Source organism: Sturnira hondurensis, unplaced genomic scaffold, assembly GCF_014824575.4.
Source record: "Sturnira hondurensis isolate 20B ecotype Veracruz unplaced genomic scaffold, ASM1482457v3 Scaffold0010428, whole genome shotgun sequence".
In the NCBI taxonomy this organism is placed as follows: Eukaryota; Metazoa; Chordata; class Mammalia; order Chiroptera; family Phyllostomidae; genus Sturnira; species Sturnira hondurensis.
The window spans coordinates 16355866-16371943 of record NW_028083059.1 but is presented as its reverse complement, the minus strand read 5'-3'; the positions used below and the strand labels follow the sequence as shown (position 1 = coordinate 16371943).

The following is a 16078-nucleotide window of genomic DNA, read 5'->3' as shown; positions in this document are numbered from 1 at the left end:
CCCCAATTACAGTAGCTTTTACTTAAAATCTCATTGAATTCTGAAAAACAAAATTACATTTAATAATTTATCTGTCTAATTTTACAAATATCTCAGTTCTTTTACTGAATTTTGAATCCCATGGAAATGAGAACTATGACTTGTATACCCGGATAGTTTAATGAGCCTAAAATAACACCCAACATAGTAAATATTCAAGGTACCCAGCAGACACACACAAATGAGTGAATAAATGATCATTCACTATGTTCTCAACTTTCTGCGAAGTAATTTGGAGACTAACTTGGATGAAAGAATATGCTCAAGTTAGAAACTAAGATAATATCATTTAGGTTAGACAGGGTCAGTTGATGGAGATCTTCGATTAACAGTCGAATTAATGTTTTTTGAAAAAAAACAAAAAAGTTCTGGTTTTATTTTTATTTGTTTTTGTTTAGAATTTGACTCGCCTATATTTTTGCAATATTGTTTCACATAGCTTTCAAGGAAAGTTTTGTGGGAAAGGGTGAATACTGAAATCCAAAAAGGGTGTTCTTATAAAGAGACCTGTGAAGTGATAAATAAGGCAAGTTCCTTAATAGGCAGAATAACTAAAATTTCCCTCAAAATCATTTTAATATTAAAAAAACAAGAGTTTTATTTTATGCTCTTATACTCATTTCATGGATTAGTTTATCTAAATTTTGTTTAATTTGGAGTGACATATGGGTGGCAGTGGAGAAGATATTGGTAAGACTTCTAAAACCTTACTCCCAACATGTGGGCCTGGCTCAGCAACACCAACAAAGACAGCTGCGGGTTGCTTAGAAATGAAGAATTCCAGGATCCACCCTGGAATTTCTAAACTAAAATCTGCATGGAACCAAGATTTACATATAATTTCAATGCATAATTAACTATGAAAAACATTATTTTAACTATCTAAGTCTGGCCATAATTGATACTTCCTAAAACAGGATAGGAACACAACACAGTGAGTGAGCACCAGCTAATGAACAGATCTGATATATTCTGGAGACTAATTATATTTACAGATAAAGTAAAGGCAACTATCATTGATTTTAACATTTCAATGTAAACAACTGGTAAAATTAGAGTGCATTTTGAAAACAACAATAAAGAAGAAAAACAGTATTTAGATTGCAAGATACTTATGTGAGGACATACTTCAAAAATTTTTAAAGTGCTTCTGTAATAATATCTGCATTCAAGGTATAAATTTCAATAGAAATATGACACTCAGATTGTTCTAATTGTAGAACCAATTGTCATCAATTGGTAATGACCTGTTTTATATCTGTAAAAAAGTATCTTATAGAAATTTCCATAAAAATATCCTGTTATTTTTTAGAAGGTGGAGTCAGTGATTTCGAATTAACTATTACTGAGCCACATGACACTGTGTGCTGAAATTATGAGTATTAAGGTAATTTTATTTCCCCCCTAATACCAACTCTTCGTCAAGGCTTAGTTCAAAGATGAAATCTCACCTATGAAGGGATTGGGACCTCTCTAACTCAAGATGACCTAGATAGCATAGGTATACCTTATCAAAGAAGAAGAATGTAATGGTTTTGAAATAAAAGCTATATACATTTTTTAAATTTCCTTTTTGCAACACGTTTCTTTGGTTCCCATTTTATGAGCTCTTATTTCCTTATTGGTTTATATTAACTAAATATCTATTAAATCTTAACCTATTCCATCACTTAAAACTGGCATTAAAGATACAGAAAGGAAAAACCAATAGTATCTGTCTTTTAATATGTTGAAAGGCTTATGACAAAGAAATATAAATAATCAATTTTATTAATATATGATGCTTATGCAAAAAGTATACAAGCTACTATATGTGTATATCCAGTTCATCTGAAGAAACAGAGGCACAGTTTAAAATATTTTGAAGCCTAAGCCACACCTTTTTGTTTATTTTTCTATATATCCCTCTTCTTCTGTCACTTTTCTTTCTTTCTTTCTTTTTATTTTTTTTTTTTGCTGGGCTAGAAACACAGTAGTATTTCTAATCAAATAATTAGACTAATTAAGTACTTTTGAAAAACTGACAACATATGCCCATATCCATATGTTCTATTAAAACACACACACAAAAATAGTAACTTTTTCTATATGAGAAATGTTATTTGTAAAATTAAAAGTATGTTTTTAAACAATGACCTTTATTTGCTCTACTACTAAGTGAATCAAAAAACAGTGACTTAAGAAAGATTATTTAATACTTTAATTCTCAGAACCTTGAAATAAACAGTTGCATTAAAAAGTGCTATTTTATTTAAAATAGATAATGTGCCTCATTCTTATTCTACTGACAGCTCTTTCTTTCATACTTACACTTTAGCACTGTCTTTTTTTAATAAGTGTTTTTTACTTTATTTTTCTATTTTTTTAAATTTTTTTGTTGTTCAGATATAGTTGTCTGCATTTTCTCCCCACCTCTCCCCCCAACCCCAGCCATCTCCACCTCCCTCCCCTGATTCCATCCTTCCTTGGTTTTGTCCATGTGTCCTTTATAGTTGTTCCTGAAAACCTTTTACCCTTTCACCCTTTCTCCCCAGTATTCCCTCCCACCTCCCCTCTAGTTACTGTTCATTTATTGTTAGTTTCAATGTTTCTAGTTAGATTTTGCTTGCTTGTTTGTTTTGTTGATTAGGTTCCATTTAAAGGTAAGATCATATTGTATTTGTTTTTCACTTCCTGGCTTATTTCACTTAGCATAATGCTCTCCAGTTCCATCCATGCTGTTGCAAAGGGTAGGAGCTCCTTCTTTCTTTTTGCTATGTAGTATTCCATTGTGTAAATGTACCATAGTTTTTATCCATTAATTTACTATTGAGCAGTTAGGTTGTTTCCAGCACTTGGCTATTGTAAATTGTGCTGCCATGAACATTGGGGTGCATAGGTTCTTTTGGATTGGTGTTTCAGGGACAGCTACATGCAAAAATGAAACCTGATCACCAGCTTATACCATACACATACGTAAATTCAAGGTGGATAAAAGACTTACATATAAGTCATAATACTATCAAAGTCCGTCAAGAGAACATAGGTGGGAAAATCCCAGATATTCCATGCAGCGATATTTTCACTGATATGTCCCCTAGAGCAAGGGGGAATAAATAAAGGAAAGAATAAACAAATGGGACTTCATCAAAATAAAAAGCTTTTGTACAGCTAAAGAAAGCAGCATTAAAATGAAAAGAAAACCAACCATATGGGAAAACATATTTGCCAATGATACCTCAGACAAAGATTTGATTTGCAAAAATATAAAGTACTCAGATGACTCTACTCTAGGAAGACAAACAACCCAATTGAAAAATGGGCAAAGGACTTAAATAGACACTGCTCCAAGGAGGACATACAGAGGATCCAGAGACACATGAAAAGATGCTCAATAACACTAGCTATCAGAAAGATGCAAATTAAAACCTCAATGAGATATCACCTCACACTGGTCAGAATGGCCATCATAAGCAAAGCAACAAATAACGAGTGTTGAAGAGGATGTGAAGAAAAGTGAATCCTAGTGCACTGTTGGTGGGAATGCAGAGTCATTCAGCCACTATGGAAAACAGTACGGAATTTCCTCAGAAAACTAAAAATAGAACTCCCTTTTGACCTCCAATTCCACTGTTTTTCACTATAGATTCATCGAGCAGAGTGAAAAGGCTGAGAGTAAGGAAAGACTAATCACAAACAGGAAAGCTAAACAACAACAACAAAAAATAACCTTCCCTGCCACGGTCCAGCCGCAGCAGGGTCCAGGGATTCCTGAAAGGTGGGTAAGGCGTCGGTGATGGGTAACAGACGACATCACGCCTCAAAGGACAGTGAAGCTCTGTTCCATTTATTGCAAGTACAAGCAGGTTTTTATATTTTCATTTTTGGTAGTGATTAACATTTACAGGTGTGTGGCATGATCAGTTAAACAGAAAAAATCAATACAAAGGTAACCAGGAAAAGTACGAAAGTTCCCATAGTTTCAGTTATGTTAAATAAAGATTGTTTTGACCAGGAGAACCATTTATCAGACAATTTGAAATAGCTCTATGTACAGAGTTTGAATGTCTTATTGTTTATTAAAGTTCTCAGAGTTTGTCATGGAGCAAAAGGTATGCTAGACCAAGCAGAGGTTAGGAAATTCATTATAAGTCTTTGTGATGTCTAACTTAGCTATCTATCTTTTTGTCTAAAATGTTTCTCTGTGTACTATAGACTCTAACTCCTTGGTAATCATTTTTATGTGTTTAGTTTGTAGTAGCTAACCAGCTTCTCCTGTTTCTTTGCCTGTCTAATTCTAATTGATATATATTCTTATTCAAGGTACAGGAGGGGCTGTTATTCCAACAACTTTTAGACATTCAGGGGCTATTTCATTAGAGGGAATTTTTCCATCCTTTCAGGCAGTTCCTTGGTGAATACTAATGTTTTTCCCTGAACTGTCCCTTCTTCTTGGGTGATTTTCACAGGAATAAGTAAGTACAGTACAATGCCTATATTTAGTAGCAAGAATAAAATAATTAAAATAAAACAGTCAATTGTTAACCCATTTTGGATGCCACATTCTCTTCCGTGGAGATGAATTCCTTGAACTCAAGTCCTCCATGCCTGGACCTTATCAGACAACGTGGTTGGAAGAGGATGTGGCACTTCCCCAAATGCTACAATCTGCCTTCAGGCTGGAAAAGGAAAGTTAGGAGGGCCTAAGGCCCCTTATTCAGGAATTATCCTTTGAACAGGCAAATTCAAACAGGGGATTCTTTACTTCCAAGATATTTCTGGGAATCCTCATCCCCCCTCTTCATCCTACCTGTAGTGGAAAGCCCTAGCCACCTCAAACATTCTTCTCAACAAATCCATGTCTCATCCAAATCTAGTCTTCCTCGAACTATTACTAGAAGAGTAATGGTTGAAATAATGGTGCTGAAGGATGACTCAAGGCATGAAAAGACATGACTCTTTTCATCTCATCTACCTCGGTCCTTCCATTCATGGTCAATTTTTGTGCTTCCCTTTTTACCATCCTGAGTTTGTCAATAAAGGTGAATGGGAGAGATGGAACAAAATGAAGGGCATTTTTTAAGCCATTGCTCAATCCCCTGCTTCTCAAGCCCAAACTGTAGGACACTGAGAGGTAAGGTTGATGAGATACCATTTCATACATATGATTGTGAGTGTCAAAGACATCATTTAATTCTAATTTATTATTGTTGGTACAGAATGCCCATGTCTGCTCTGTGATATTTTCAGGTAATAGGTACTCTGAAGCAAAGTGATAATTCTGATAGTTAAGGTCAAACATAGTATTTTCTTCCTCTAATCCATATTTCCTAACTTCTCTAAGAATAAAAGGATACCGTATTTAACTTTGGTGGAATCCCTAGGGATAACTGAAACTTGAGTGTCAATATTGATACAAAGTCATGAAATGTTCCCATTTGGTGCATTCAGTAAAATTTTAAAGGTAATTCAGAACCTATACTGTAGAGGCATAAAATTTATGATCACAATTAGAACTCTCATCTATTTGTTATAGAAATTAAGTAGATTTTAGATCCCCAGTAAAATTTGAATTTATAATTTAGAAAATTGTTGATCTCTGTTCTAATATTTTCTTTGTTTTGATGGTCGTTACTGTATATAGTTGGGGGGTCCTCTATATTCTGTTCATTTATATGTTTCTTACTCCAGAAAGTCACAAATTAGGATTAGGGACTTCTCATATGGCAATAGTAGCTTTATTGAGTTTAAGAACATTCTTCTTTAAGGACCTTTGACAGAAATAAAATTTAAAAAGTTTCTTTACTATGTCATGGGGGTATCATCTGTGTTTTGTCCTTATATCCCACTTATAAAGATTTTATTTTCAACCCCGACAAAGGCATTATTAAGAGTCATATTGAGTCACTGTTTTAGGCCTCTGGTTCTCAGTATGCTACATAGTGACTACTCTTTCCCCAAATGAACCACCTATACATGGGCCTATACATTGAACAGGGTATTAGACTTTCTCTTAAGCACTCAATAGGATGGGGGTGAGTGCCAGGCTGAGATACACAGCACACAGTGGTCACAGGGTAAGAGTCATTCCTCTCAACCTGTGTCAGTTATGGCTTAGGTTAGAACCAAGACACATGATTTTTTGTGAGACACACAAAGAGCTCCCAGCCAAGACATATGAATCAGTGCCATTTTAAGCTTCCTTCCATTTTAAGCTCCCCAGTTCCATATTATTGTCCCTAAATGCCAATGATCGAAACAGCCAGTGCAGGTCGGTGAAATCTGTAGGAGAGACTTTGAAGGGCTGAGTAAATGAAGCACAAAGCAACACAGCTCAAAGCACAAACTAGGCAGCAGGCAGCAGCTGAAAATGAATGCTTGCAAGTAAGCAACAAAACCAGTTAGCAAGCAAAGGCTTTGAAAGGAAGACCCCTCCATCATCCTCCAGTTGCGGCCACAGGCTGGCTTTCCTCCTCACAGTGCTGGCTATTTTATTTATCCCACAGAGGTGGAGGATTGGATCCCTCCACAGACACCTCAACTTGGGTGACAACACTAAGACACAATTAGATTTTTTCACAGTCACCACTATATCAGATTTATTATTCCGATGACACTAATATAGCTGGGGATGCTCACGTTGACACCACGCAAAATTACCTGCCTCCTAGATTCTGTCCAAAGAGCATGTCCACCAGGAGCCATTTACCTAGATAAACTTCTTAATGTGTTTATTTTAAAACTTGGAGAGCCATTTGAGTTTCCCACTGAAGAAATTAAAAAACAAAACAAAAGTTGGTGTTCTATATCCTCCCCAACCTCTATACACCACGCACATACCTGCTGCAAGGGTATCTCTCTCCTATCTGGTGTTACTGCTGAGCGATGGCGCACAGTAGGCCTCGGAGACATGCCAGGCGGAGCATTAATATGTCTGGTCTGTCCCAAGGTGTCGTGACAATGACAGGCTTGTTACAGTCTTTGATCACCAGCCTGGACCAGTGCGGCCCTGAGTCCCAGCCAGGGCAGAAGCCCCGCAGAGAGGCCACCCACAATTTGACCAGGAGGTTGTCTAGGGCTGGGATGCCTTTCCTCGTGCATTCACTCTTGTGGGTCTCAGCTATCACCTGGCTTTCGTGTCTGGTGTTCTCGAAGGCTCCGCCAAACAGAATCTGCCTGGGGCCAGATAGGCTCTGGAAAAAGGCCCGGCTGCCTCAAGTCAGCAATGAAGCCAAGGGACTCACCACCAGGCAGGCTTTGACAACTAAATGGGGTTTCCAGCCACCTGAGACTCCTCAAAGACAGCGCCGGATTCCTGTTCAGATACAACAGACACCACCAACCTTAGCTCCAGATTCCAGATCACCACCAAGGTATGTGGGCTCCCTGGTCATGGCCAACGCAGTAAGCAGCTGGTGCAAATGCTGCTCACGGCCAGGTGTGGGAGGTTGATCTGCTGCTCTGGACTAGATGACGTACATGTGCCGTGTCACATTATGACGTCAAAGCGCACATCACACACGTTCTTCTCGCAGTACCCTGCCTCGGTGGCCCACTGTCAGCTCTCCACCCTGCTATCCTTGAGCTCAGGTCTCTTTGAGATGTTGGCGAACATCCTGGGGTCAGTGCTATGGGGCCCATTCCAGGACTGGTGGCCTCAGCCACATACCATGTGAACTACTGGCAGGTAGTGGGTCCACTGCTTGCTTGAGCTCCTGGGCGGTGGACACCTCGCCCTTGTGGATGCTCTAGTCACATCTTCACATAGAGTAAACTGCTTGTTGGGGGACTTGGACAAGCAGAGCACATTTGACTCCTTGCTGATGTTCTCACTGGGTTGGAATGTCCTTGGGAATGCAGGCATGATCCTCCTCCAAGGTGCTGCTCTCTGACCCTGAGATGATGCACTGCACCATGGGGTCCAGCACGACCAGCCCCTTCAGGCTCTCCACCAGCTTGCACAGGCCACTCCGGTGCTTGGCACCTGAAACGATCCTGACGACAGGGCTCTCGCTGAACTTCATCACCTGTACGGGGGATCTTTTGGTGCTTGAAAGAGGTGACAGTGCCTGACTTCACCAGGAACTGGTCAATGCAAATCCGGCCCAGGATGTTTCTGCAAGGTACCTCCCCTCCATGGGCTCCACGCAGCACCACATCTAAGGATTATTCTCTAGATCGGCTTCAGGTACAAATATGCTTTCCTCATCAAGCATATAGTTGGGGCATGCATCATGCTAATCATTTTGTAATATATACAAATCATTATGCTGTACACCTGAAACTAATATAATTTTATATGTAAATTGCACCTCAAAATATGTCTTACAAAAATTTAGATGGTATGAAAAGGTTTATTACTCACATAATGAAGCTTTCTTTAGAAAGCAGAGTAATCTTGCAAGCAAGTCAAAAAGCAGTAGCTTGGTAAGAGAAACCAGTCTGGCTTTTATTGTGATTAGGGGCTGGAGTTGGTGTGAGGCTTCCTGTGAGTGTGTTTGTATTGTTTGAAATTCCTGCTCTTGTCAAAGGAGGGAGCATCTAGCCTTTAGTACCATTTTAGCCAGTTGTGGGGCAGAAGTCGTAGAGCTTAAAAACTGTCATTAGGAAAATGAAATCCCACCCAAAATTGAAATCAGAATCATTAAAATGCTAAGTTCTCTACATCAGGGCCTTTGCAACTGCTACTGAATATCTCATGAATATTCTTTCTATTGATCAAAATGTAGCAAGGTGTTGCTGATTTATTTTGTTTTTCTACAATTATGGTTTAAGCTAAGAAGTGACTGCAATGCCACCAGCAGTTGAAATTATGGAGAGGTGCAAATAAAAGAATGGACATGTGTCAAGCCTACTCATTTCCACCACCATATATGCAGTAAAACAAACTTTTTCAAAAACATCAACAGAAGCTTAAACAAATGAAAAATATTTTATCTACCTAATTTAAAAAAATTACCTCAGCTAGAAAAGTGTCACTAGAACAAAATGGGTATCCATTGCATAATGGCCATAAAAAGACAGTTTCTATCTGGTTTTCAATGTGACATTATCTGATTATATCAACTATGAAAGCCATAGTGGATTGCTACTTAATACTCCAGATCTGTACAAACTATGGAAAACATTTAATTTTTCTGGATCTCAATTTATAAATTGTCAGCTTTTTATATTCATATGTCCACAAATAACTCCTATTCACACACAATGTAGGATAATTAGAAAAAACCCTGATATCCCCATTTTTAAAACCCTGATATCCCACTCAAAATCTGTAAGTTTGGGCAGTTGACCTCTGCTCCTAGTGTCTCGATTTCCTCATTGAGTAAATGGGAATAATAATAGTAATCACTTAATAATGTTGTGATGAGGATAAATGAGATATCTATAAAGACCTTCAAAGAGTGCCTGACACAAGGTGATTGCTTAGTAAATGTTGTCAATTATAATGGCATATAATTCTAAAACCGTATATATATGCACATATACATACAAAATTGTATATAGATTGTTCATGTACATATAAAGACAGATATATCTGTAGTCCTCTTTAATATGTGTAGCATATATCTCTTTAAAAATATTTGGCAACTTTGATATTTTGTGAAAAATATAATTTTCCACAAATCAGTATGTGTAGATATGAAGCTCAAAAAGTAGAATTTTCAGCTCTCAAGGATTCACACAGAGGGGGGAAAAGATTCTTTTCATGACTGGAAAAATACAAGCACTTTCAGACAGATATGTACCAGAGACTATAATCCACTTTCCTTTCCTACTACCGCACTGACAGCATTATGAACCAGAAAATTGTTTGAGCAGCCACAGATAAGGAATTACAAATCTGTGGGTTCAGGAGTCATACAAAGCAGATGTAAGGTTAATTTGCATGGTTTAGTTGCCTCTCAGATTTTTTCAATATATTTCAATGGCTTGAAACTCTGAAAACTGATATCAAATAAAAGGTTTTCTATAGGCTGCCCGATTTCTTGCTGACTCAGCTGTCTGAAGGCAAAGCCAATTACTATGGCTTGCATTTCCTTGTGCAGAAACCAGAACATATTCATTGTTAGATAGAGCCATTAAATATTTAGGGGAGGGAGAAAAGTTTTATGAATTGAAGTGATAATAGTGAAAAACTACCTATGGATATTTTCATCTTAAACAACAAGAAAAAACTTTTTAAGAATAACTTGAAAATCTCAAGCGTGAAATACGATTTGATTTAATATCAATTTAATGGCCTTTTTAAATGTTGATTTTTAGGTTGGCATATAAGAAAAAAAAGCCTGTGATATAAAGCTAAATTTTATCCTCAGAGTAATAAAAGAACCAATATGGTCTCCTGAACAAAGAACTAGCTGAAGAATTGGGATTCTATTTTTGGCCTCACCAGTGACTTGTTCAGTGACCTTGGACATATCACTTAAATGGCTTTGTGCCTCAAAGTTCCCAGCTGTAATACAGAGATTATAGTGCCTGCCCCTACTTCATGGGACTGTAGAACTGCTTTGGTGGAGTTTGTTTCAAACCCCAAAGGCTTTTGAAACTTTCAGAAATAACTTAAATTCAAACAAAGTTGTGTTTTATTAATATCTTTTTACAATTTGATTTGGTTCTCCTTCAGGCTTTCCTAAACCTTTTCCTACTAAAATAAATCACTGGGAAAAAAACTAGTAGGTAATTTTCATTGTATATTAAATAATACTTCTAACAGTGAAGGAAAATTAAGGCTACATTTCTGAGATCAACTGATATAATTTCTACTCCTTGGCATATTTAACCCAAAAGAGAATTGTATTATGATCATGTAACTTGGAACTTTTCACTGAATCTGTGATTGGTAATTTTCTTCTTATTCTGGACTACTTCTATGATTTCTTTCAATCAAGATTTTCTCATAATGTCTCTACAAATGCACTGATAATCCATTTTCATCTCTCCAAACTGATAAGACTCATTAAACCCCCCCCACCCCCGAGAGGCCACCTCCTTCTAAATGTCTTCCCTCTGCATAACAGCATTTGTCACCCAATAAGGAGTTCTGAGTAGGTGCAGGACTAAGTAAGAGGGATAACTCCTTTTTTAAAAAATTCTGTACCCTTTGGTAATTCAAAACATTTTTAAAAAATTATATGTACACCTATTTATTTAAAATTATATTTTTTCAATTATTTTTCTAAAACTCAAAACTAGAACTTCCTATTTGAACTGCAGAAAGAACTTCATCACTCTCCTCTCACATTTCTTAGTATTAGACTATTATCCTATCCTACAAAATGTTAAACTCCAAGTACACTCGACTTGGAGCTCTAGGAGGAATAGCCTTAAACCAATCATTTATCTTTCTGTCATACCCCTGGGTTTGTTTGGATCCATGCTTTTAAAACATATTTGTGCTATTTGTTGTTGATTTTGCTGCTTAAAATTATCTCCAAGTGTAATGCTGAGGTGCTGTCTTATGTTTTTAATTGCAAAAGCCATTAAAAAAAAACACATTGGATAATATGCATTCAGCTGAAAGTTATAGCGTTATTTGCCATGAATTCAAAGCTGAATAATCAACCATATATTAAATAAGGTGCCATTAAACAGAAACATAAAAATTTATCAATTGTTGTTCAGTTAATAAAAATATTATAATAAGAGGTTCTCAGAAATCTAGTCCTGTATTTCCCCTAGAAGAAATGATTTTGTAATCACTATTTCAGAATTTGTGGCAACTTTCTAGGACATAACTGTTTGCTAGTAACAAGAATCGATTGTGTATACCTATTTTGATTATTCGTACAAAACTGCCTTCAGCCATATTTTTAACTCTTTTTTTAAATTCCACAATAGCATTTTTTTTGTGCACATTTCTCACTTTCTGGTCATTTCAGTTACAGATAAACCTTCAGCCAACTTTGAAGCTTCAATCTCATGCCCATTTTAATGCTCACCTCCTTCTTTCCCTAATACAATCCAGATAACACACTCAAAAATGGGAATGAAGCTGCAGTTCTCTTACTCAGCTTCATACTGTTCTGGGTTCCCTTCCCATGTGGTGAAATAGAAAGAACATTTGTTTTACTCATCTGGTAGTTGTAGTTTTTCCTTCTTCTTTTTTTAAATTTAATCTTTATTGTATTTTTTCCATTACCACTTAGTTCCCTATACCCTCCTCCCCTCAGCAATCACCACACTGTTGTCCACGTCCATGAGTACTTTTTACTTTTTGCTCAATCCCTTCACCAGCTAACATCCCCCATCCCTAGCTCTCATCCTGCTCACCATCTATGAGTTTGCCCCCATTTTCCTTGTCAGTTCAGTTTGTTCATTGGATTCCACATGTGAGTGAAATCATGGTATTTGTCTTTCTCTGACAGGCTTATGCTGTGGTTTTCTCTTCTCTATCCCTTCTGTGCCTGCTAAGACTAACACCGTTGTGGCTCTGTGTGGCAGGCATCCAAATGCTGCATCTCCATGTACACCCAGTTTACACTCTGCATGTGATTATATCAACACACTAGAAAACAAATGAACATTTTCTTTAGTAGCTGCCATGGCTTTCTTCTTTTAATCATGCCATTCTTTCTACCTGGTATATGTGATCTTCTGTTATTTGTCCTTTTAATAGCTACCGTGGTAATCATTAGTGTTATTCTCAGATATTTGTTTTTCCTCTTTCTTTGAAATGGTGGCATTATTTTTTGACACACCAAGTATTGTTTGAAGACATGTGATATTTTAGAGTAGAAGCCTTTCAGAAATGGGGTATAATTTTTCATGTGCTTTTTTCATTGCCACAGCAACCTACATCTCCACAGACAATAATTCCATCAAATTAATTCTAGAGGGAATACAATCAGTACTTGATATCAAAAGTAGGATGATGTCTTAAAAATAAATTATATAAAATTGGTGTATGAATTCTGATTATTATAAAATAGAAATTTTATTGGCAGTTAAAAATCACATCAGTGAAATATTTTTATAACATTGTTTGAAATTATTTAAAAAGAATTTGGATACCTAAGATACATTTAGATCTAAAGAAGACTGGAAAATAAATACTGTAGTGTTTTAGTTGCTGGTGATTTCTTTATGAAATGTATTGAACAAAAGAGATAAGCTCAGGCAAAAAGCGGTCAGTTTGCAGTAGACATAAAAGAAAAAAATGATTTCAGAAATTTTGGGACTTCAAATGCTGAAAAGTTGACTGAATTAGGACCCCAGGTTAAAGAGATAAAGTTGAGAAAGTATTTTGATCCACAAAGGCAAGTCAAAAGTCATTCTCAAAGTAATTTCACTCTATCAGTGTGATGGAACTGAAAATGAAGTTGTAAAAAAAATGCACATAATTGGCTGTTGCAAGTCAATTAATTAGAGCTGACTCTAACACCCCCGGTCTCTCATCCTCCAGCAGGCTATCCTGGGCTTGCTCTCACAGGAATAGCATGAGTCCCAGGAAATAGGCAGAAGTATTCAACACCACTTGAGACTTAAACATAGAACTGATACACCATCATTTCCTTTGTATCCTATTACCCAGAGCATGTCACATGGGTAGCCCTGCTCAAGGATGCAGAAAGAGACTGCAAATCATAATATGATATGCTACAGAGTGTCACTGAGTAGGCATACTTTTGCTAACCTTTGATAAAGATCACTTAATACTACAAATAAGAAAGAGGATTAAGAAAAATTTATATTAAATGGTAATACTTGTATGTTCCATTTTTAACCTAGTGTTTCAGTTAGAAAAACAGATATTCCATCTATGCTGTGAAAGATGAAAGAATTTACAGAATTTTATTTTACCTGTTAACCATCTAATTAATTATTTTATACTTGTTTTTAAATTTTTTAAGTTTCTAAAACAGCCCTCAAACATCAGTGGACTGAAATTATTGTTAGAGTCTATGTGTCCGTAGCAGCTGCTCTGCTCCATGTGTCTTTTCATTTGGACTTTGGCTAAAGGGACAATCTCTGTTTGAGACATCTCTGCTATTGGAAAAGGGAGAAAGCAAAGTAACTGATAGAAACTTAAAATTATTTTTGCCTCTCAGGTGTGTTCTAAGTTATATCTGCTGACACTCAAATGGCCAAATCACATCTCACGGTCATGCACAAATTAATGTGGTGTAGATAGAGTCTCCTCTCACAGTGGGTGGGATACTATAATTCATATAGCAGTAGGAAAGGATGTATTATGCTATTATAATAAACAAATAAATGGGTATAACAGTAACATATACCATTGTTTGCCCTTTTGATCACTCATTCACTCTCAAAGGAAATTACTCTGAAAGTCCTGTGCAATCACTGCATCTTCCTTGAAGTTCCAGAGTCCTCACTTCAATCCCCAGTTCATATCATCTAGAACCTGCCTTACAAAGTAATATTGCTAACAACAAGAACTCAATAGTTACTTCCTCACCATGCACCAACATACTATGGTGAAAAATGTATAAGATAGCCACAATAAGCAATTAGTTAAGGAAACTGAAAGAGGAAGAGTGAGAGGCTTACCACAGCCATTGGTTCATAGAAATTCAGAAATAATTCTGGGAAATAAATGAAAACACTCAAAATTGGGATTAGGAAATATAGACCATTCTTCCCTTCTTAGTAATGGCTCCTAAATGTATTAAATTGGCTCTACTCTCTGGGAAATCCTTTCTTTTACAAAATCATACTTGGATATATCTTAAAAAGATAACCAAAAGCAGGGACCCCAGGGTTATTTATTGTATCTAATGGACCTAAAGTATATCTCCATATACTTCCCAAATACAATAACACTATATTGTCTCACATGAACTATCTCTTCACCCTTACTACTAGAGGATGCCGTGAACTTACTATTTTAATTTGTGAAATAATATATTTCAGGAAATTTACACCTGAAGCTTCTGCAACTGCAAGTTTACAGACATGAAGAATGAGAGAAGGGAATATATTAGTTTCCTAGGCCTGATGCAACAAATTACCACCAATTGCATGGGTTAGCAGAACAGAAATTTACTCTCTCCAAATTCAGAAGGCTACAAGTCAAAGATAAAGATGTTGACAAGATTGGTGTCTGTTGGAGGCTCTGAGAAAAAAGTCTGTTCTCTAGTTGTCTTCCAGCATCTGGTGGTTTGACCTGTAAGTGAATTACCCCATCCTTTGCCTGTGTTTTCATAGTGTTCTTCCCTGAGGGCTTGTATCCAAATCTCCCCTTTTTATAAATATACCCTTCATTTTGGATTTATGGCCCACCTTAATCCACTATATTCTCATATAAACTTGATATATCTACGAAGACCCTATTTCAAATTAGGTCACCTTCCTAGCATTCCAAGTAGGTGTATATTTGGGGGGACACTACTCCGCATAAGAGACTCCATAAAAAGAAAAAGAAGGCTATAAAAACTAAAGTATAAACATAAATGTCCCCAGAAAGAGCAAGTCCAACATTAAGAACTAAATTAGTAAACAGAACTCTGGAAGATAGTAATTCACATCACTTGCTCTGGGGATGAAACTTTGAAGTTAATGAGATTGGAGGTGGAAACCTGGGAGATACATTGCTCTGCAGAAGGATTAATAGGTGAGGGTAAGTAGCCATTTGAGATGAGGTAATAAACAGAAATGAAAGGTATAGTGAAAAAAGCAACAAATAAGTACTGCTTTATTCTTTAGAAGAATTGCACTTTACTGTACTGATAAAAAAATGACAGTTTAAAACTAAGAATCTGTCCATGAAATGCCTAGAGATAAAAACTGCAGATAAATTCCATACAAATTTACCTTAACAATAGAGAAGAAAATTTAAATGAAAGCATTTCTGTAGAGAAAATTAACTGCTCCCACCAACACAACCCTTTTTTATTAATGAAATTGTTCAATATGCTTATGACAGGATGGAATCTTAAAGTAGAAACTCGTCTATGGAATATTGAAGAATGGGAAATATTCAACCAACTCCATACAAAATTGCTGTAAAATAAAAAATAAATAAGGAGAATCAAAACATTTGAGGTAATACAATTCTGCAAAAACAATAAAAAAGTAAAGGAAAGCTATACTATTA

General features: G+C 36.4%; 1 long non-coding RNA gene across 1 annotated transcript; it reads left to right on the top strand.

Moving 5' to 3' along the window:
• Positions 1-2950: 2950 nt before the first annotated feature.
• On the top strand, positions 2951-15397 carry LOC118995775 (uncharacterized). The gene is made up of 3 exons (XR_005068357.1): positions 2951-3028; positions 13153-13158; positions 15386-15397. It is a non-coding gene; the product is annotated as an uncharacterized LOC118995775 (long non-coding RNA).
• The last annotated feature ends 681 nt before the right edge of the window (positions 15398-16078 follow it).